This window comes from Talpa europaea (genome assembly GCF_964194135.1).
Source record: "Talpa europaea genome assembly, chromosome: 7".
NCBI lineage: Eukaryota > Metazoa > Chordata > Mammalia > Eulipotyphla > Talpidae > Talpa > Talpa europaea.
In genome coordinates this window covers 114,342,466-114,366,980 of record NC_140074.1, presented here as the reverse complement: position 1 = coordinate 114,366,980, position 24,515 = coordinate 114,342,466, and the positions used below count along the sequence as shown (strand labels likewise).

The window sequence follows — 24,515 nt, the reverse complement described above, 5'->3', positions numbered from 1 at the left end:
GTTTATACTTTATATTATAGCACAGAGGTGGGAGCATGAAACACTATAAGGTTGCAATGCTTCTATATTTTTCTTGAGGTGGGAAAATAGGAACTCTATGGACTATGGGCATAGGTGTACATATTTTAGTCATTTAAACAACTACTAAAATACTTTAGAGACATAGTCAAAAATTAAGCAGCTAAATTAAAATTAAATGCTAAAAATTAAAAAAATCAAAAGAAGGTAGCAAAGGGGAAATAGAGAACGAAAAACAGTGAAAGAACAGAAATACAATAAAATGATAGACCCACATCTAATCCTATCAATAACTACATTCAATGTAAATGTTCTAGGCAAAATTAAGAAGTTATCACATTTGAAAAAAAATTGGACTCATCTATATGCCATCTACAAGAAAAGCACTGTAAGTATATAGGCATGCATCATTTAATCATGAGGACAGATTATGAGAAATGTGTCATTAGGCAGTTTAATCTTTGGGTGAATGGTATTGATTTTAATTACACAAACCAAGATGGCACAGCCACCTACACACCTAAACTCTGCGGTATAGTCTCCTAATGCTAGTGTCATAATGCTGTCCATGGTATATGGAGTTGGTTGTTGACAGAGATGCTGTTAAGCAACATAGTACTCTAATGATGTAGAGGGGTTAAAGGTTAATTAAATTCAGGAAAGAGGGATACGTCATACAAACATTGTACAGAAGAAAACTTGAATGACTATATTAATATCACAAAAAATTCCATGCCATGGGGGACAGTATAAATAACAGAATAAAAAAATTATATCCTTCCGACCCCCCAAAACTCTTCCTTCCACAGGTCTCCAACAATAGGGATTAAGTGAAGAAAGCATAATGAGGCAGTTATAACATGTGGAGTTATCGAGTGGACTGTCAGAGTAAGCCAAGCTAATGGAATATCTATCTAGCCCAAGGTGTGGGAGAGGGAGGGATGGAACACCCATTTCTGGCCAGTGCAGATTTTGTACCCAAATGGAATTTTTACAGTACCTTTAATTAAAAAAAAAAAAAAAACAAAACAAACAAGCAACACTCTGCAAGTTTGGATGAAAATATGTCCAATTCCAAACTACTCAGGCTAAATCTTTACTTCATTTAAATCCTATAAAAGCATAATCTTTTCAAATACCCTCTTACAATATCTAGAAAGTCTAATTCTTCAACTTAATTTTACAGGAGTATGGATTAAAAAATGCATATGCAAAGTAGGAAAATACCAAAGAAAGGCATCTCTTTCAGGGGGAATACAGCTTCAACAAAGTAAAAGGGAACTTTACTTTTATTATTAGTATTATTTTCTTATATGTGAGGAATAGAGAATGGGAAGTCTAAAGTCTGAATTAAAAGCTAGCATTGCAGCATAATTTATTTATCCTGTATGGCTATGGCAGAAGAGAAGCAGTTCTACTATTACCCTGAATAATGTTCATAGAGGCAGCATAAAAGTATTGTGCTCATATACTGAACTATTTGGAGTGCTTTTTCAGGATTCTTTGAACTTTTATCTCATATGGGATAAGCATGATAAGCAGGAATTCTTTCATGATCTAATTCATTAGCCTATTCAAGTTACTCAGGCAAATTGTTCAAAGACTCTTTGAAATTTTATATCGAAGAGATTCATTGTTTGGTATATTCTGCTGGTCAAAAGTCGCAGTTAAGCTTCACTGGCCCGACTACTAGATTCTTTTTAAAATGAAGTAATACTGAAATTACACCTATATTACTGGAATGACCCAGAAGTAGAGAGAAGTCAAGGAACAGCTAGCAATAATAGGTAGGATTGACACTGGATGGAGGAGAAGTTGAAATGAAAATGACCAAGAATGATGAAAATTTACTAAACTACATAACGGATCTATATGAGAAATACTCTATAAATTCTATATTGAATAGGGATTAATTGGGATTAATTTGTTAAAGGTGTAATCTAAATATAGTTTTCAAAATATGTTATAAAATACATTGTAGATCAGATTTTTGTCTCGAGTGGAAGATTGTCATAAACGATGTTGTAGTTAAGGACGGAGAACTGTTCATTTGTCTCAGGCCAATTCTGGAAAGTATCAGATCAATAATGAAAGGTCTCTAAAAATGAACCTCAAATATGGCATGTTTGTTTACAAACAGCTATGTGCTTGTAGCTTCTCATCCATAAATGGCAACATCATGTGTATCATCTGCATAGATTTAGGAACAACAACAACAAAATATCACACTTTTACCAAACAGATTCTTCCCTGATGAGATTATGTTCAAATGAGATTGTACTTAAATATGTCCCTGGGCATGACAAATCAAAAACATATCTATGTGTGAGATATGTATCTCTTACTATAGAAGAAATCTTTAGAAAGTCTATTTTCCTATTGAAAGAAAGTTTAATCAATGTTATTTAGGGATGATCAATCTGAATAGCAACCACGATAGAGCCTCAACATTTGCTTATCAGAACTTTACTTTAGATAGCACTCATGTGGAGATGAAAGTTACCTTTACCTTTACAGATAGCTCAGCAGCAGAATTCAATTTTTAACAAGGTACTGAAATTGGTTAAAAATATTTGTTGGTGCATTTTTGAGCTTTTCATTTTAAAAAGAACTCATTTGACATAGTATCTGTGTTAATAAAAGTTATTGTTATTTATATACAGAAAAAATCATATAGATCTATTTTATTATCTAAAGTATAAAATATACTAAAATAAATTTTAAATATTTTTCATAGAATTTATAAAAAATATCTTATAACTGAATATTTTTCATTAATTAAAACTCTTATTCTAAGAAGTAACATTGATTTTTCATGATATGCATTTCACCAAAGTAGGGGGTACTTCAAATAAATCTAAGCATAATTATTCATCTCAAATACTTTACAGTCTTGGAGGAACAAAAAGATATGCAAATGTGCAGTAAAAAAAGAATCTGAAATTAGAGAAAATGTGATATGGGAGTTACATAAGGGAGAGATGCTACTTAAGGAATCAGACAAAGAGCAAAGTTTCCAAAAAGAGGTGAGATTTACTCTTGGGCACGGTCCCTTTGTTTCTGGTACTAGAAAAGTTCGTGCTGAAGACCAAAACTTACTGGAAACCAATGAAAAAGAATATTGTGACCATAATTTGCCAATATTTATCCTTAGACTCTACATCTCTGAATACCCAACATTGTAAGTGGTATTCTGAATCAACTTTATGTAACACACTTTGCCAAGCATCTACAATAACTGAAGGACAATGGTAGTGCTATTGATAAAGAGATTAATAAGAAAAGACTCCTGCCGGAGAGGAAGTTTCTATTCCCTAAAGAAAAAAAATAATGAACATATATATGTGTATGCACATGTATTTTATATAGATTTATATATTTAACATTGTGACAAGAGCACAATGTACTAGGGAAGGAAAAGGAGGATGTTTGAAATTATCATGTATTCTTGAAAATGTGGTCAGAAAATGAAATATTTACAACATGAAGTGTTACGCTTTCACCTCTAGAGGCAATGAGAAAAAATTATATTAGTATATAAATGCAAGAAATGTTATTCAGAAGCCAGTCTTTTCTATGAGAGGGATAAGGTTTTTCTTACTTCAAATGCTTTTTAAAAAGATGAGGAAAAAAGAACCAAACAAAAAAGAAGGGGAAAAAGCAAACAACAAAAAATAAAGCTGAACAGAAAGTCCCACAAAAACAAAATTATATTAACCAGTATGTTAAGAGTCAAAACATGATGTGCTCAATCTCTTTTGTTTGGTGTCATCCATGGCATGTGATTATTTAAACCAGGGGACCATCCAAATACCGCCTAAGCAAAAATGAGACAAATTGCAAACATCGTTATAATCACAAAGAGAGACTTTCATTCACCTGACTTCAGGCTGGTGTGACCTACCATTGCCTGAACAAATTGGTTAGAAAATGCTGCAAAATTGGCAAATTGATAAGGCAGCATTCTACAGAGTATAAATCTAATGAAGTGTCAGAATTTCAATTCCTAACACAACAGAACACTGAATATGAGACTAATATTCCTGTCATAAACAACTCTACAAAAAGAAAGCAACTATTTTCAAACATTGACCACAAGACTATGATCTTTGAAAAAAGAAATACACACAATGTAAGCTTCATGTTTAATAGGGGTTTCTGCCAGAGGACCCATCCCAAGCCATGACATATGGAAACAGAGCCCAAGCAGAGAACAGAGCAAAGGAAACAGATTGGACTACACAAATGTTGAGGAGGCTGAAATACTCAGGCAAGTTGGAGGAATGAGGGAGTTTTGCAGATAAGATACAGAAATCTGGCTTGGAGTTTGCTAGACATATGCAGAGCTAGACTGTGTAAAGTCTGGCAGAGAATAACTCCTGGGAAATTGTGAGCTTTATAGAATTTCTGAGGTTGCATAATGTGGGGAAACATTGGAGCTCTGCTCATTCAAAGTAGAAAGATTTCACTAAATGCCCCCAAGTATCCAGTTAAATTTTCAAAAATAAATCACAAATAAAGAGCAGGGACATACAAGTCTGATACTCAATTGATCCAAAATTTTCTTTAGATCTAAAATTCCCTTAGATTCATCCTAATGAAGCCAAAAATAGCCTTGACAACATAAAGTTGATTCTCTAGCATATTAACTACTTTATAGAATAATTATTTTCATTAAAGGAAGACAATAACATTTAGACTTTAAATATAAGTATACTGCAATGTATAATACACAATAAAAAATTATAGGTGAAGTAGAGAGATATGACAAATAACTAGGAAGGAAAACATCACTAGAAAGAGATTCAGATATAATAATGTTTATAATTAGTTAACATTTTAAAAGAAGTTATCCTAAATGTGGTCACTTTTTAAAAAAAGATTGAGCAAGAAAGATTATCTAAGTAAAGAAATAGAAACTATAAAAAGAACAGAATGAAAACTTACAACTGAAAATCACAACAGCTAAAATGAACACACACATAAATATATAGATACATATATAAATGAATGAAGAATGCAAAAGAAAAAAGTAGTTAATTTGAATGCAGGATGGAAGAATCTATATAAACTAAAATTCAGAAAAGAAAAATATTCTTGATTAAAGGAACAATGTTTCAGTTACCTGTTGAACAATATCAAGCAGTCTAACAATTGTAATTGAAGAGACAGAAGAAAAAGACACAGACAAAAATATGTTTGAAGAATTAATGGTTAAAATTTTCCACACTATGAAAACTTTAAATCATGAATGTAATAAGGTAAACAAATTTTAAGTTAAAAGCACAATGAAAATCAGACATGTGCACATCATAATCAAGTTGTTGAAAACCCGTTTTACTAAAAATACAGAGAAAATCTTAAAAGTGGTTAGAGAAGGCACATTACCTACATGATGTAAATAAAAATAAGAACTACTATTACTGAATGATAAGAATGATCACTGACTTTATCAGAAATAATACAAGCAAGAAGATAAACACATTTAAATGACTGAAAAGAGCCTATTAGCCTTTATTTCTGTAGCCAACAAAAACATCTTTCATATATGAGAATTAAATAGAGATATTTCCATAAATACTAAAGAGGAAAGACTTTAAAGAATAATGAAACACAATTCTGGTTGAAAGAATGAAGAATACAAGATATGGTAAAATATGTTGGTAAATAGAAAGGCTTTTTTTAAATTGATTTTTTTAAAGATTTATTTATTCATGCATACAAGAATCAGGGTACAGGCCAGATGTGCAGGAGGGTGAGAGAATTCATCAGAGACAGAGTGGGGGGCAGAACAGGCAGACTAACTGAAATACATCACTGAGGGGAGCAGTGGGCGAGACAGGAGAGGTCTGCGGCACCATGTGTGAATCTCCCTAGCCAGCCGGGATCTAACCAATGCTGCAGAGGCTGCGAACAGCTTCGCAGCACTGCGCTCAACTGCCTGCACCACCAGGGGAGGCCCCTTTAATTGATATTTTTAAAGGTGAACTGCAATAAGTCAAACATAATATCTATAGCAAGAACTAAATAATAACACAAAGAAGCCTGCGAAAAAAGATAACATAGAAGATGAGATAAAGTAATTGAAAAGAATATAGGAAAGTTGGCACTGAAATAAAAAAGCAGAAAAGACAATTAGAAAACAAGTATGATACAGTAAATAGAAAATATAAATATGGAGTATCTAACTTATAAACAATTACATTAAGTGTAAATAGAATAAATTAACCATTTAAAAAGCAAAGACCATTAGATTGAGTAAAAAACAATGGTGAACTATTTGCTATTCATGAGAAAACACATAAAGATTTAGATCAAAAGTAAAATGAAGATAAACATGTCATGCAAACATTAACCATGTCAAATATCAATAATTTTATTAGTGTCTGATCACTGGAGTTCAACAAGTAATATATTATTAGGAATAATGAGAGAAAATGTATAATATTAAAAATGACAATTCATCAAGAAGACACAAATCTTTAACATGTATTCAATTTTTTTCACTTCATAAGGAATTTCTCAAATGCATGATGCAAAAATTGCTTTAACTAAGGGGAGAATTAGCTTAGTCCACAATCATGATTGGAAACATTAAAATCAGTCTCAAAGAAATTATTGGAACAAAAGTCAGTAAGATACCAAAGAGTTTTAAAATGCTATAACTAAACTTGAATTAACTTATATAAAACATTATACCCAGCAAGAGCAGAATACAGGGCCTCCCCGGTGGCGCAGCGGTTGAGCGCTGGGTTGCGAAGCTGCCCGCAGACTCTGCAGCGCCGGTTCGATCCCCGGCTGCTCCCCGGCCACCGGAGGAGGGTCCCACATGGCACGCAGACCTCCCCTGCCGCCCACTGCTCCCCTCAGCAGTGTACTTCGGTCCTTCTGCCTGCTCTGCTCCCCGCTCTGGCTCTGGTGAATTCTCTCACCCTCCCACGCTTCTGACTGTACCCAGTGCTTGTATAAATAAATAAATCTTAAAAAAAAAAAAGAGCAGAATACATAATCTTTTTAAGATAGACTGTATCCTAATTTATAAAACAAGTGCCAATAACTTAAAAATAATTAAAAATTACAGATTCTGTTGTCTTACCAAAATGATGCTTAGGTAGAAATTAGTAACATACTATTTTTCAGAAAATACACACCACATACTTAGAAATTCTCTCTCCCAATGTATTCCACAGGTGAGTAGAACATAAAAATGTAAAGGTATTAAGAAGTTAAGGCACACTTGGAAAATTGCCAGTAAGTCTTACCAGCAATTAAACAAATACCAGATATAGACCTATGTTCTCAATCATCAGTTTTAACTTAATTGACTGTCAGACTAGAAAAATTCCTTTGAAATTTTCCTCTCTTACCTCCTACTGAACTACGGTGGCTAGGTAAACATCAAGGAAAAAATTCCTTTTTTTTTTAAAGATTTATTTATTTATTTATACAAGCACTGGGTACAGTCAGAAGCACGGGAGGGTGAGAGAATTCACCAGAGCCAGAGTGGGGAGCAGAACAGGCAGACTGACGAAGTACACTGCTGAGGGGAGCAGCGGGCGGCAGGAGAGGTCTGTGCGCCATGTGGGACCCTCGCCTGGTGGATTGGGGATCGAACTGGTGCTGCAGAGGCTGCGGCAGCTTTGCAACCCAGCGCTCAACCTCTGTGCCACCAGGGAGGCCCAAGGAAAAAAGTCTTGCATAGATATTACAGGCATTGCATCTTTCAGGGACAGCTTTTCTTGATATTAAATATTTGCCAGCAAATCCATTATGGACAAACCTCCATTGGGGAATCTAGCTAGAATAGCATTGAAAGCAGGTGGGTAGAAAAGATTCCATCAGTATTATCAACAACTTGTTCAGTTTCTTGGTTGACTATAATGTGTACTCAGAGCCTATCCATGTATTCAGCAATATTTTGTCTAATGTTATAGAGCATTTTGCATGAGTTAAAGGTGTTCAGGAAAAAGTGTAATGCCCAGATTTCTTCGAACCTTCAATGATAAAGCATTAATGAAGGGAAATACTAATAGAAATTCTGTTTTCATATGTTGAACCTCTGCTTGGAGTGATTTACAACTGCAAAAGCCATTCCAAACTCTGCATGGTACTCAAACCTCACCAGGCCTTTTCATAATCCTCCCCTCTACTTGGAGTATCCCCTCTACTTGGAGTGTCCTTTCTCATTTTCCCTGTTGGTTAATGTCCTACTTTTCACTCAAGGCTGTGAAAATACCACAACTTCTCCCCAATAAAGTACCTCACCAACTTTAGGCATTTTAAATATATTTTTACACATCGCTGTTTTCTAAACAGGGGAGGCCACTGATGGAAAGTACTCTGTGATCCTAATCTTTGTGTCCTTTTAGTCTAGCTCATGATAGGTGCTTTGATCGAGGACCAAAGGAATTATATGAAGCATAGATTTTGGACCACTACCATCCTTATAAATTAATGAAAGTTCAACTTCATGGAGTTACTTCTGCTTAGATATTCAGTTGTTTTGTATTTTTGTTTAAAGAATTTTCCTCCAGTAATATTGCTTTTTATCTCCAGACTAATCCGGTTTCACATCTTTGAGCTGGTTTTCAATTTTGCTATAGGAAATGATACATTTTTTTCTATTTTCCTGATTCCAAGCTCTTTCATGCTTTATATCTGGTTGCCCTTAATAGAGAATGTCATTTATCCACAAGAAACTAACTGTCCAAATTATTCATCACTTAATGTTCTCTGTCTGCTTTTTGGACATCAGGAAACCTGAGCACTTTTCAAGTTATATTCCTGTCTACGGTATTCATAACAGAGAGTGCTTTCTGCCATCACAAATAACTTTTCTTTCTCTCCTAAAAACAAATTGGGGATTAATATACACAATCTCTGTTACATCAGGGTTTCTGATTTGTTTGATTGATTTCTTCCACTCTACTTTGCAAGATCAAAATTACCATGGAAATCTCAATAAATTTTCTGCCCCTAGAGTGCCTCTTCTCTGTCTCTTGAATGCAATAATATACTCTACTTAAATAGCTCCAAAAAGTGGATGGCAGGCCTTATTTATTTTCATGGATCCCAGCTACACTAGTTTTTTTGCCAGATGACTGCCTATGTATTTCACCTTTTATTTGTTTATCTTTTATTGATTTAAAATGTTATGCAAAAAAAAAATAAGATACTGCTTGTGGTTGTACATCAAGCATGAAAATAATACCATAATTAGATGAAATTTCAGCAAACAAAGCTCCAGCATCAAGATGGTCTAGTTTTCCAATGATAGAAACAGAAAGTCAATGACTGTAACACTTCATGATTGAGGATTTTGTATGTGCACATAATATAAGTGAGGGTGTGTGTATGTGTAGTGTAGACAATATCAATTATATCAGAAGCAGAAGCAACCCATTATTTGTGTACAGGGCTTAGAGAGAGATGGGAACTTTGCCACATAGCAGGATGGCAGAATTTTCTTAGCTGCTTTGGGACGTGTGCCAGGATTTCTGTTCTCCTTAAGAAATATTCCCAACCTGCATTGTCTCTGTAATAGCTGATCAACAATAGTATGACTACTGGAGTTGTTGGCTTTTGATTAGTTTTCCAAAAATTATTCCTTTTCTGGTACTTCTCAACATTTAATGGATGCCAGATATCTAACTAAATGAAAGCTTGTACCCTTTCACCAAAAAAGGTATATCTACCCAACTATAATTCTGTATCCACTTGAACAAAAATGCACCAGCAAAATATAAACAAAAAGAATGTCAACATCATAATATGAAAAGCAAACCAAGTAGAATTTCAGGCAAAAAGCATTAAACTGAAAAGATAATTTTATGAGTAAAATAAAAATTGGAGCCATGACTTACCTGAAGTTTTATGTCATGAGTAACTTTGCATTAAAATACCTACAGTAAAATGACAGAGAATACAGGAAATTTGGGGGGAGAAAGTAAACAATGTGGCACAGGGGATTTTTTCATTTTTCCTGTTTTTGACCAATAAAAGGAAAACAAGGAAGAAAATGGAGCATATAAACCATATAATTTGCAAAGTTGATCTAATATCTGTATTTGTGTGTGTACAATGCAGATTTGAAGACTAAATCTGTGACTTTGCCCAAGACTCACTCTAATCTAAGTGCCACTCTAATCTAGTACTTGGGGGAGCTGGTATTTGAAACCAGCTAGTCTGCCTCCAGACTCTTGTGTCTTAACCAACAATCATCCATTTACCTACCTGTCTCTCCACCTCTTCAAGAATATATGTAATATTCCTCAAATATTTTTGCCCTGCAGAACCTGTAAAATTCACTAAATTTTGGAAGGAAGGGAGGGAGGGATCCTGTCTACTCTCCTACTTGGACTGTTTTTCCAGAACCAAATGCCAGGAATATGTGTATTTTTATTACTCATGATTGCCATCTTACGATACTAGAAGACACAGTACTACTGTGTGACAGGCTGTGTTCAAAACACCTCTCAGGTACCAATTTTGTCTCCATTTTTTTATATTAATGTTAATGTCCAAACGCATTGGTTGCCAAAGAAGTTTCTTCCTAAGTTTGTGTGTGTGTGTGTGTGTGTGTGTGTGTGTTTATTTAAACCTAACTGATGCTCCAACATGATGGGAAACTAATGAAACAACCATAAAGAAAGAAGGAAGTTTAAGAGAGAAAGTGAAAAGTTGAGTAATTCTAAATCAAAATGATCACCTTCTTGATATCTAGGTTACAATTTCCATTGCATCCATTAGTGATCCTCCTCTGATTCTCTTACCTTTTGTTGTAACTTACTCAATCTAATTTCATTTCCACTTTCTCAGTTAACGTGTGTGTCCTTTGGTAATGGTCCAATTCCTCTTTTGGTACTACCAACTCTGTTTCTCTCCCAAGACCACTCTGAAGTGGCTGAAATATTCTCAAGGTCAAGGGGACAGGGGTAGGGAAGCACCATGTGCCTTTTGTTAAATGCTCAAGCTGGCTGCCAACACTCAGCTGCTTTTCTAAACAGGGGCTGCCAAGTCTGAAAACCACCTGCTTCATAGATGACCCCAGTATCTGTCCCAACAAAAGCAGACTCCACAAAGAGGGAAAAGAATCTGTTCTTTTAGGAAAGAGTGCAGAAATGACTCTGGTGTGAATTTATTTCCCATCACTTAAAAGCTGTATGCCCTTGGGCGAGTTGCTCAGACTCTCTGAACCTTACTTTTCTTAACTGTGTAAACTTGGATAGGTACTAAATCACTAGGATTTCCAGGTTTCTTCTATAATCATGTGGCATTTTTGCTTATCTTCTAGGGTTTCTAGAAGCATTTGCCAAGAATAAATATATGAAAAGATATAGTGTAGAACCAGGCCCCGAATGAATAACATCACATTAACATTCACCTTTTCCTACTTAACATAGGAGTTTTGAGGCTTGACAGTTCCACAATTTTAGATCTTCCAGTGACCAAACACAAGCACTGTGTGATCCCCCTTCAAGATGCATTTATTCTAAATCTAACAAAAGAGGTAAAGGACCTATACAAAGAAAACTATAAAACACTGTTAAAAGAAATAGAAGAAGACACAAAGAAATGGAAAGACATCCCCTGCTCATGGATTGGAAGAATAAACATTATTAAAATGACCATCCTACCAAAAGCAATATACAGATTCAATGCTATTCCAATCAAAATCTCAATGGCATTCTTCAAAGAAATAGAACAATTATTGATGAAATTCATATGGAATCACCAAAAACCCCGAATAGCCAAAGCTCTACTGAAAAAAAAAGAAGGAAATGGAGGCATCACACTCCCAGACTTCAAACTATACTACAAAGCCATAATCATCAAAACTGCATGGTATTGGAACAAGAACAGACATACAGACCAATGGAATCGAATAGAAAATCCAGAAATAAACCCACAGATTTATGGTCAACTAATCTTTGACAAAGGAGTAAAGACTATGCATTGGAGCAAAGAAAGTTTGTTCAATAAATGGTGCTGGGAAAACTGGGTCGCTACATGCAAAAGAATGAAGCTTGACCACTACCTCACACCATACACAAAAATCAACTCAAAATGGATTAAAGAACTAGACATAAGACCTGAAACCATAAAATACATAGAAGGAAATATAGGCGAAACACTACGGGATTTGCACATCAAAGACATCTTTACAGACACATCACCCAAAGCAGTGATAGTGAAGACAAAGATAAACAGCTGGGACTACATCAAATTAAAGAGCTTCTGCACAGCAAAAGAGACAATAACAAAAACAAAGAGAAACCACACCCACTGGGAGAACATTTTTGCACCCAACACTAATGATAAAGGACTGATCACAAAAATCTGCAAAGAGCTGATGAGACTCAACAACAACAAAGAAAATAATCCAGTCAAAACATGGGCAGAAGAGCTAAAAAGAAACTTCTCTAAAGAGGAAATGCAAATGGCCAACAGACATATGAAAAAATGTTCAACATCACTTGTAATCAGGGAAATGCAAATCAAAACTACCATGAGATACCATCTCACACCAGTGAGAATGGCACATATTAAAAAAACTAGCAACAACAAATGTTGGCGAGGGTGTGGAGAAAAAGGAACTCTTCTGCACTGTTGGTGGGAGTGCAAACTGGTCCAACCACTATGGAGAGCTGTGTGGAGATTTCTGGACCTACCAAACATAGAGCTTCCATATGATCCAGCAATTCCACTCCTAGGTATTTACCCAAAGGACACAGAAACATCAATTCCAAAGAGCACCTGCACCCCTATGTTTATAGCAGCACTATTTACAATAGCTAAGCTTTGGAAACAACCCAAATGCCCAAAAATAGATGACTGGATCAAGAAGATGTGGTACATATTTACCATGGAATATTACTCAGCATTCAAAAAAGAGAAACACATGCAATTTGCAGCAACATGGATGGCGCTGGAAGGGATCATGCTCAGCGAAATAAGCCAAAAAGAAAAAGAAAAATACCGGATGGTCTCACTCATAGCAGGAATCTAGAAAACTTAAATAAGGGACCAGGAAAATGAATATAAGAAAGTGAAAATCAAAATCAACAAAAAACTATGAACCAGAGACACTTTTTGGGGGGCGGGAGGGGAAGGATTGGGGTCAGAATGGGGCGTTTGCAATTGTATGGGGGAATATAAAAATAAAATTTATTATTTAAAAAAAAGATGCATTTATTCTGCAGATTCATTTCATGCTAAACAATTTTGGTATGGACTGTTCCACTTCATTTACTTATTCACAAACAACTATATTGTGCATATCTCTAGGACAGGGCCTGGGTCAGTTTCTTCTTTCTTCTTGCGCATCTAATACAATGCCAGGAGAAAACAGGAGTTTAATAAACACCTTTTGTTGATGACTGCACCCCCAATCATTTTGGGCAATTTTCCATGAACCTCATGGTTTGGGTTACTATTCCAGCTCAACCTTCTCATCCCACCTGAGAACTTCCACCACAGACCTCCCTAATTTACCCCAAATTGGGTGTTGATATTACCAAACATTTCAATGTATACAGAAGTAAATTTCCCAGATTTCATGATTGTTGACCTTTTTTCAGATTATTCAACTTCTGGTATTTATAGATACAGATCTTTATAGATCTGTATTTATAGATACAGTTACATATGTTTCAGATATGGTTGTGAACTTTTCCATCCTATTCGGCACCTCCCTTCTCTGAGGCAACCACTATACTGCTATGTCTATACGTTTCATTTTTACTTTCTGTAAAAAATGGAGTTAAAATATGTCTCTTGCGAGGTTATCAGAATAAAATAAAATAAAAAATGTGGCTGACAACAAATTAAATGCTCAATAGTTGGGTCTATCATCCACCTCATCATCAGCATAATTATCATCATTATTAACATTATCATTTTTCTTTGCATATTTATCTCTCTCCTCCACCAGAGTTTTAATTTTTTGAGATCATTCTCCCTCTGTTTACCTACACCTCAGCCCAGGCCCTGATACATAGCCAGCATACGAAAACTTGTAAACTAAATGGATGCTATAAATGGGAAAATGACCTGTATGTTCTCTAATTTTAGGATAGTCTTAAAACACATTGCATGTAGTTCTTTATCAGTTCTCTCAAATAGGAACTTGACTGTGAAAATGCAGACCAGCATTCATTCACCTTGAACAATCCAGAATAATGATAACATCTTTGTTCTTTTAAGTGGTCCTGATTATCTATTTTTTAGTATCATGTATTCTTCTCCAGCACCTGAATCCAGAGGAAGTTGGGGATAGTTAAGGTTCCTGAAGTTCAGAAGCTAGACTGAAACATCAGGTACCAGACAGATATGTACCCTATCTTCTGACATCCTAAAGAGCCTCTCAAGATGAAAGCCTTTTAGTTAGTTATAAGCCGATTTGCTGCCTCCCATTCAATTATTGAAACTTATAAACATAAGAAAGCAGGACTTGCCATTTAAAATTATTTGCAATAAAATTCGATTTTGTTTACTCGATGCTAAATACCGATAGTCAAGGAAGCGGCAGGCAATCTTACTTGTTTTTCCCCCATACACTAATTAAACATTTTAGTGCAGAGATCAGCATAATTAAAGAATTAGGAAACAATGAGAAGTGCTTGGGATAATTTGTAATATCAGTGCACTGATGCATTGGGTCCAGACACCAGAATTTGATTGGCAGGACTTTATTAAGTTTTGGCAGCACTTAGGTAGGCTGGGAGCTCCTTTATGAGGCTCTTGCACATTAATCCAGTCTCCCGTTCTCGTTAATACTGATGAGTGAAGGCAGTTAATTGAATTATGTATGAAGCACTGCTGATTAAATAATATTTCACTCCCCACTACAGAATTAGCTCTGCTGGATTAACATCCACTGTTGTCTCTGACACTGAATGTCATAAGGACCTCTTCTCAAGCATACACTTTGATTCTTTTCCATCTGTTCAACTGATGAAGCATCTCAGTTACCACTGGAACCAACTACCCTTCAGCTTTGACATGAGGTCACTTTGGAGAACTGATATAGTTATTTATAAGCATCTGTCTAAGCATGAGCAAAATTCTCCCTGGTGCCTCCAGCATTCTAAGGACATTATTATTTGAATCCATCATTGACAAGGAGGAAAATTCTAATAATTTATAATTGTATTTTAAATAAGATGATAGGAAGAGACAATAACTCAGGGTCTTCCAAGTCAGCTGTAGAAATCAAAGTATTGCTTTGGGTTGCGCATGTGGTTCTGCATACATTTTCCGTAACTTCTTTTTCTGATATAATCCTAATGACGGCTGCTGAGAATACAGAAGTCTCTCCTTGTGAAATACATCTTCAGGTTTCTTCCCTCTCTTCTGCCTTCCTTCCCTTCCATCTTTCTTTCAATCTATCTCTTTTATTGTGGAGTAACTCAGTGCCAGACGCTGTAACAGTTTATGGCAGGTAGAGATACACAGACTCTAGTTACTCTTTTAGAGAAGCTCACACCATAATGTGCAATAGATAGATACGTAGATGCTTAATATCAAATGGTAAGTACATGATAGAGAATTGAGTGGGGTAGAAGAGGGACTGACTAATCTCACTTGGAGAAGTTGAGAGGTTTTAAAACTGAAAGTAACAAACAGGGTGAGTCATGAAAGGCAAGCAAGTATTTTCTAGGTCCTAACTCCACTAAAAAGAAGAAACAGAACACAGGGTGAATTGCCTTGCATGTAGGCCCATTATCCACTGGGGTACTAGAGTAGGAATTAGGCTAATGAGGAATCTAGGAATTTTGTTTTTCCTTCCAAATTAGACAATGTTAGTTGAATTGTCTCCTCAGTTCTCTAAGGATGGTGGTGCAATGGAAGCAACATCTACCTGACAAGAAGCCAGATTTGTGTGCGACCTTAGTTAAATCACTTCCCTGATCTGGGCTTTAATTTCTTCATCTCCAATTCAGCAATTTGGTCAGCTTGAATCACGAAATCCTACTAAAGGTTTGCTGAAATTCTGGCTGAGAAGGGGGAATGTGATTGGTCTGTCTTAGGAGAGGGGGTCTGGAATTTACCTTGGTGAGTTTTTCATAGATCAAAGTGTGGTTTCTCACTTTGCAAGTCCAGAAAATTCTTCTTATTAGTGTTACAGAGATCAGCACTTGAGTAACTGATCTACATAGACAAATTTAGAAGAAATTTATTATCAACGTTCCTGTCAGCCTTTCTTGATATTTTCTCCTTATAGAAAAGCTATAGGGAAAGCAATAATTTAATGAAAGAGTATTTAAGCATGGACTCAAAGCATGGGGAATTGAATGATTTAAATATTTTATGACAAGAGATCCTGAACTCACCTACCTCAATGCATCCATTCCCATGGTACAGTTCTGTCTATCAAGAAGAAATGTTCTCTAATAAGCTGGACCAGTGACTCCTTTCTAAGGACAGTGTTACAGAGTAACTGCCAACATTCATCTCCCAGACTTTCATTTATTCTAAACTTTCATTACTCACCAATTTTTTATTTTCATAGATCTCAATAAATATGGATGTCTACAACCATTGACCCAATGAAGTCTTCATTATTTTATGAGGCATTCTTTCTCCTTAGGCTCACTACCTATTTCAAAGGTTGTGTGTGTTGATTTGATGATTCAAGTTGGAGTGGACAATTTTATTTCTTATGTAGCAGAGTTCTTAGAGTATATGGCTAGTTCTTTTTATTAATTACCCATCTACATCTTCCAACTCAGGAATTCTAAGACATTATAACTTATCTTCTCATGTTTTGCAAAGCATTTAGAGCTACAGAAGATGCTTGAATGGAATTGAATGCTATGGCAACTCAGAAATCAACAAAGAGTCATAGTCACATAAAAAGAAAGGGAGTAAAACTTTAAGATATCAAGATTATGACAAAACACACTGTTATCCTAAACCATTTAATGCATTTACCCCTCAAATTTCAAGTTCATGAAATATTTAATACAACAAAGCAACTGAGAAGAAAATAAAGCCCAATACTCAGCACTTGCATTATTAGAAAAACGTCATCCTTTAATTAAAATTATTAATTGCTTTTTATGCTGTGCTTCGCTTATTGCAAATAGGAAAAATATTCAGGAAATAAAATGTTTGATATACAACTGCTGAATTTTCAGTTTAAGAATTCTGCCTCTATCCCTTAGCATTAGTTAAAAAAAAAATCTTAAACAAATCATGGCCTAACAAACTGAAGTTTCATCATTATGAGAAAACATTGTGTAACTATTTACAATTTTTTAAAAACCTCAGCAGGTCAAATGAACATTTTAATTAAAGTTATATCCAATCCTTACATTCAGGAACATTCCCTAATGATAGGGATTGGGTCTAACAAAAAGAGGATATAAACAGAGAAAAGAGAAGCAAAGTTAATTCCAAATTTTCTATAATATCTGAGAAAGTTATGTGTTCTTTGTGCAAAGTTTCTCTGTCTATCCGGGGCAAAGGATGGCCCACCTGAATTGGCTGGGTTTTCAGAACTCATTTCCTGTTTTATTCCTGCTTTCAGACCTTTCCCATGATGGCCTGTTAGCAGTGGAACCAAACTAGGTCAGCTATTGTGTCCCCTCACATATTACATTTCTTCCCTTAGGAGCTGTCACTTTTCTTCTCCTTGAAATAAATTCACCTAAAGAGCCATCATTCTTTCTGAACTCTTTAGAATTTACTATTATACTGTCAAAGTGTGTCATCCATGCATTCATGAAACACAACGACTGAAAGCTTCATAATGATAGTAGTTACCATTTACTGAACTCTTCCACTATGCCTTGCTAGCCATGCTTGGTATTCAGTGATAAAGCATTTTTGCCCTTGAGGAGGTCCTAGTCAACCAAAAGAGACCAACATGTAAGTTGATGTTCACTGCAGAGGAAGAGATGTGCTAAGAACACAGGTGAGTGAGCAACTCATTCAAATGGGAGTGAGGAGATTTTCCTCCATATTCATGGTTTCATCATCCACTCTGTTCTCAACACTTGGAAGTGGTGATTTCTATTTCAGAAAGATATCCTAAATCTCCTCTCATTGTCAGTCAATTTCACTTGCCTGGACATACACTATTACCTCTTTGTCACAACTCTCTTCCTTCAAAAATTTATTATTTCCTAATGTTAAATAGCATTGATTAAAACTTTGCCATTGGCTCTGACTTGTCCACAAGACACAGTCTGATTTCTTCAATTTGGCCCACATAACTTCTCATGATCTGCTTCTCATATAATTCTCTGACCTCATAATCCACATCATTCTACAGACTATACCAAACTTTGCTTGATTCTCTTGATATGTTCTTTCAATTTTCCATTTCTATGAGCATGCCCTTTTCTCTGCTTGGCATACCTTTCTTCTCCTGACTCCATCTTTTTTTTTTTTTTAAGATTTATTTATACATACAACTGGGGTACAGGCCAGAGTTTTGGGGGGTTAGAGGACTCACCAGAGACAGAATGGGGAATAGAACAGGCAGATCGACTGAAATACACTGCTGAGGGGAGCAGCAGGCGAGTCAAGTGAGGTCTGCTGTGCCATGTGGGTCACCTTCCTGCCTGGGGATTGAACTCATGCTGCAGTGGCTGTGGTGAGCTTCATAGGTTATGTCTTAACTCCTTGTGCCACCAGGGAGGGCCCCCTGACTCCATCTTTCTAGGAAAAATTCTTAGCTGATAGGTCAAAAATCATGCTCGCTTGGCCTTTTCAACACCCAACTTTCAAAGGGCTACCAGATGGCCACTCACCCAACAACTGCAGGCCATTCCACGAGGGCAAAGACTTGACATTTAAATAACAGCTGAGAGCAACACTCCAACCCAACATAAAATAATCACATGTGGTATAAATGTCACCAAGAGAACTGCTATAATGTGCTCAACTATTTTTTATGAATATAAAGCTGTTAATATATTTCTCAAAATAACTTTCTCACAGCCAACAGGTGCATCCTGGGGTTTCAAAGCTTCTAGGTGATAAACTGAATAATATCCTAAACTTCCTGACTTCTAATCCCATTGTATGCATGGTTCCTATATAATCTCTCTTTTTTAAGATTTATTTATTTATTTATACAAGCACTGGGTACAGTCAGAAGCATGGGAGGGTGAGAGACTTCACCAGAACCAGAGGGGAGAGCAGAGTAGGCAGACTGACGAAGTACACTGCTGAGGGGAGCAGTGGGCATAGCAGGAGAGGTCTGCGCGCCATGTGGGACCCTCGCAGGTGGCCGGGGATCGAACTGGTGCTGTAGAGGCTGCGGGCAGCTTTGCAACCCAGCGCTCAACCGCTGCACCACCGGGGAGGCCTGGTTCCTATATCAACTCTCAAATTATGGCTTACATTCTAACTCATGAAGAAATCTTTCTAGATGTTCTCCCCAGTTAATCTCTGCTATCTTTCTTATAGATTCTGGTTCTTTTGCTTTATAGCACTTGTCTCAAATTTGTCATTGTATATTATTTATCACTATCTTTTTTGTACAAGTTTGTAAATTCCATAATGATAAGGACCACCTTTGTTTTTTTTATCTGCACCTCCTCAGAACCAGTCTGGTGCAGAATGAGTCTCAACCAATATGTGTTGTAACATGCTAGATGATATAAAATCATAAAAAAAAACAGCAAATGACATGCCCATCATAGTTATAGTCTGGTTGCTCACCAGATAAATTATTAATGAAGATGTACATATTAAATTAAGGTAGTTAAGCAGCTTCCAAGAGCTTTATCCCTATGAAGACCCCATGGAAGTCCTGAAAGAGATAAAGAAGAACTCTGAAATTTGCAATCAAGCTTAGCAAATTCTCCCCAAACTCTCTCAAGGACAGAAAATTCATCCTGAGTTAAAAGGAAAGTCAAGCTGTCCAGGTTTTTCCCATGAAGCATGCTGATTTTTGATGAAATAGAAATATTTTACATTTAACAAAATGCAGGGACATTTAAATAGCTTCTGACTCAACCTGGGAGAAACCCTCTTGCATGTAACATAGTATGCTGCAAGAAACTAACAACACTGGGTAATGCTTTAATGACCCCATCCAAAATTGAAACTTCTGAGGGAAAATATACTCAGAGAAACAGAAGATAGTCACAGAAGATGTTGGGATGATTCCTGCCTCCAATAGCGATCTCAAGACCACCTTTCCAACAGGAACAGCAGGGAGGGAAGAATTTGGGGATTATGGCCACGAAATGTCAACTTTGAGAGCAGCATGTTAATGGTAATATTGCCAAGGTAAAAGGCAGGTCACCCTGGTTACCCAGTCCAGTGAAGAAAAACAAAGGAGGTGTTGAGGGACTCAGCTATTTACCCTGCATGTGGATTCAGGTCAAAGCCTATTATTATTTACAGAGGACGTAGCTGTTGCGTTTTCTCTTCATTTACCCCAGATTGTGATATCATTGGAAACAAGGATTTAAAAGATATACCATGAGACAAAATGAAGGAACAATAAACGTGAAATAATTTCACGCTCAATGACATGGATAGAATGCAGGTGCTATAGATATTTGAGACCTGAAAAGGACCATCCAGAAAAGGATGGGGCACAAGTATTTGCTCTCCTTCAATTCTTCATGCAGTGAGCCAGTCATGGATACATTTAACTTTCCTTCCTTCTGATGTCTGTCCTGGGGAATTCCTCATCCCACAAAACAACAACCTCATAAAATCAGAGAACCATCCCTTCCTCCTCTGATGTAGTTCTCTTCCTTCACATTTCCTTTTTTTGTCAACTAAAAGACACTTCTCTCAATCTAACAGTGCCTCCTTTCATGGTGGAGTGCCCTGGGCCCACTTTCTGCATGGTACATCAATTTATTTATATTTATTTGTCCATATATATACATATATATATATATAAACAGCTGACTGTTATATTTATTCAATTGGTTTCTATTATGCAACACACCACAGGGAAAGAGCCTGGTATTAAAATCACACTGTGTGGTTTAATTTCACTCCAGCAGTAGGACTCTGGTTTTAATCAACTTAGTATGATCACAGAATAATTCTCAGTAATCACTGAGTGGTGTCAGGTAGACCATAAGCTGAGAGTAATCAAGTGAGTCTCTCCTCCCCTTTCCTCTCTTCCATGTGGAATAGCACATTACTTCCACTTCACATAAAATGGAGCTAAAGCCAGGTTCTAAATTGGTCTGGTGAAATTGTCACAGACTCCATTTTATCTACCAGTAATGGGAATCAATGGAATGGGTAATATAAAATAGTGGTTGGTTCCAAATCAATCATATTTCTCTTGAGGAATACAATCTATGTTTTTCTTCTTCAAAATATTACCTTTATGTCAATTTTGTTCTCTTGATCCCTAAGTAGACATTAAGAGAAAGGAGATGACAATTGTAAGAAGTCCAAGCATTGTTTGGAGGTACGTTATAGACATGCTCTTGTGCTGTCACTCTATGATGAAGGTATTACTACCTCCAATGTATAGAGGCAGAACTTCAAAGACAGCAGAGCCTATGGTTTAAGACAAAAAAAAAAAAAAAAAAAAACAGAGGCTAAGTTCTGGATCAATACATAATTACTGAAAATGAAGAATATGTATCACACCAATTTTGTTATGCTGGTATTTTGCTGCCCCAATTTACTTTTGCTTCAGAGTTCCAAATTAGCATGGTCCACAGAGACATTTTCCCTGGGAAATGGAAGGCAGAAGTGAAATGGCGCCATGTTTTTTTTTATGCAAGCAAGGCTCAGAAACATTGTTGACTTATCTGTTGTCTTGTGTTGTTAGCATGTGGCAGTGGTCTGACTGCAGTACCTTTGGTTTCTGATGGACGGTGTTTGTGTTTTTAATCTCTGTGAAGAATGCTAGCTTTACCTCCAGATAATTCTATCATAAAAGTTGAAGGCTTGGTTTTGGTGAGAAACCTGTGTTCAGACTTTCTCCTAAGTTCTAGCTCATCTTATTTGACCTTGCTTCTTAGTCTTCACGTTTATCTTCCCTTCTGCTGCTTTAAGTGTTGACTTCAGGTTCCAGCACCAGAAAGAGAAGTAGTAGTCTCATACTGTTTATCCATCCCCACAACTACATAGTGTCCAATCCCTGTAGTGATCCCTTATTGTCTATAGCTCTTATTAGCTCTAGCTCTCTGATCAAAGTCTGACCAGTACAGGGAGCAATAGTAGGAAGTCATGTCTTCTCTCATATCATGCGTTCTTTATCAGTAAATAGTCTTTATGGCTCTGTGGTGAAAGTGAAGGATGACCCTGAATTGTGCTAAGATATTTTTTTTTGTTCACAGATAAATCACAAAATAGATGATTTACATATAGACACTCCTAAATTAAAAGGTTGTTGTGAAGATAAGTCATTATTAGGGATTAAGTCTTGGACTTCATGATGTGATCATCATTTCAAGGGATTTCATAGGCCCTGAGTCTCCTGTGTAAAGATGTGTATGATGAAGCTGGAGGTTGAGAGCAAGATTTGTGGTTGTTGAATATCCTCATTTTGTGTAGGTTTAGTGAAAGCAATAAATCCACATGCATCAAACACCTCACTTCTGTCAAGTGCTCCCACAGCTAGTGTCCACACTTGTCAAAATGCCTGCCTTATAGAATTGCTGTGAGAAACACATGGATAAAAATAGTTGTGGCGGCCTCAGGATGAAGTTAGGCATGTATAGTGAATAAATGGTAATTTTTATTTCTTAAATTTATATGATTATTTCACTCTTGCTAGCTCCCTCCAGTGGATACTCAGGATAATCTTCAAATGCTATTATCACTCACTTTATTTAAGAGGAAATAAGAACAAAGCATATATAGTCTGTGTTACTTAATGATGAGGATACGTTCTGGGAAATGTGTTGTTAGGCAATTTTGTCATTGTGTAAATGCAGCATTAGCAGTGGATTTGTATGCTTAGTGGCCATGATGAACAAACAGCGTGAGATTAAATCAAGCACAAGGGGAAACGATGCTGCAGGAGACACAGTAAACACAAGATGTGAGGCTGCCATTGGCATAAAACACTAAGACTTTATGATGTTTATGACATTACTGAGCAGTAAGGATTGGGGGACTGCTGTCACATTTGTATACAACATTGGCTCAAACATCATCATGTGGCACATGACTGTAAATGATAGTGGAGGTCATATGACCAGCATGTGCTTACAAGTCCCAATAACAAGTGATAGAACAAAAACCAATACCAGAGCCACTGAAACATTAATGTAAAGGCTGATACAGATAGATCTTATGTGGTATGCCAGCTATTACCTACACATAGTAACTATTTAATCTTCACCAGACCTTTAAGGGCCATCATATCCTTCGCTTACAGATTATGAAACAGATATTTAGAGATTAAGAGAAATTAAACTATTTTGCTTTACATTATATGCAGGCAAATGGTTAATGGGAACTAAAATCTGGACATTAACTGGGCAAGGAGTTGAGGGTGAGGTAGGGATGGTGCTCTGAGCTTCAGCTTCTCAACTGTGGCCACCCATAGTACCTGTCTCCTAATGTTGTTCTAAGGACGTATCTGATCTAACCCAATCTAATCTAAGTGAGATACTTGTACCATACTTGACATGTACTGCATTTCCCTGATTACAAGGGCATACACTGTGCAAAAATGAAAAATGTAAAAAATATATAAAATGAAAAAAAAGGAAAAAAAGGAGTGAATGAAAGAGGCAGAAGAAAGCGGTATTTGGTGGGCTTTTAGGGAAGTGAATTAGATGACTGAGAGACCAGAGGTACTCTTGGTCAGTGTAACCTCACTGCTGTCCTGCCTTGCTGTAAGTTATTAGAGGATGAATACCTGAATACCTCTAGGGGCAGTTTTATGGGTGAGACTGCTTCCTGATATGCCATGTAATCTCCTACCATTGTAATCCCACTTCTACTTTGGAGAGAGTCTAGAATAGGCGTGTTCAAGAATTTCTTTGTTCATTATAAATTTTGTATTATTTAAAATTCAGCACATGAATAATCTTGAAAAAATACAAATATATTTACAAAGGTAGAGAAAATATGGATAAAAAGGCCACAAAGATTATAGTAAAACCAACAAAGGGTCAAATAAAGATAAACTTCAAAACCAACATAGACATAGATCTGCAAGGGAAAGGGAAGGGGGAGAGAAAAAAAGTCGCAGGGGGTGGAGGCAGCAAAGTGGACTGTGATGAATTCTACAGGTGTTTCAGTGATAAGAGAGCTACGGTGACTACACCTAAGGGGGGACTTCCTATACTGGCAAAACATTGGCAAGGCTGTAAAATGATGATACTTCAATAAAAATAGAAATAAGTAAAAAAAAAAAAAACACAAGTGGACATAAGGAAACTTGCGGGAGTGATGGAAATACTCATGATGGTGGTGATGATGTCATGGGCACAGACTTGTCAAAACTTAGCAAACTATGCATTCTGACTATGTGTGGCTTATTGTATGTAATTGTATCTCAATAAACTTTTTCAAAACTGTAAAAAACAAGTTAGCAA

General features: G+C 36.3%; 1 protein-coding gene across 1 annotated transcript in view; it reads right to left on the bottom strand.

Annotated features, from left to right (window-relative positions):
* CA10 (carbonic anhydrase 10) overlaps positions 1-24,515 on the bottom strand; it is a gene marked incomplete at both ends in the record, with an annotated part of 448,833 nt that overhangs the window by 290,331 nt on the left and 133,987 nt on the right. The window lies entirely within an intron of this gene.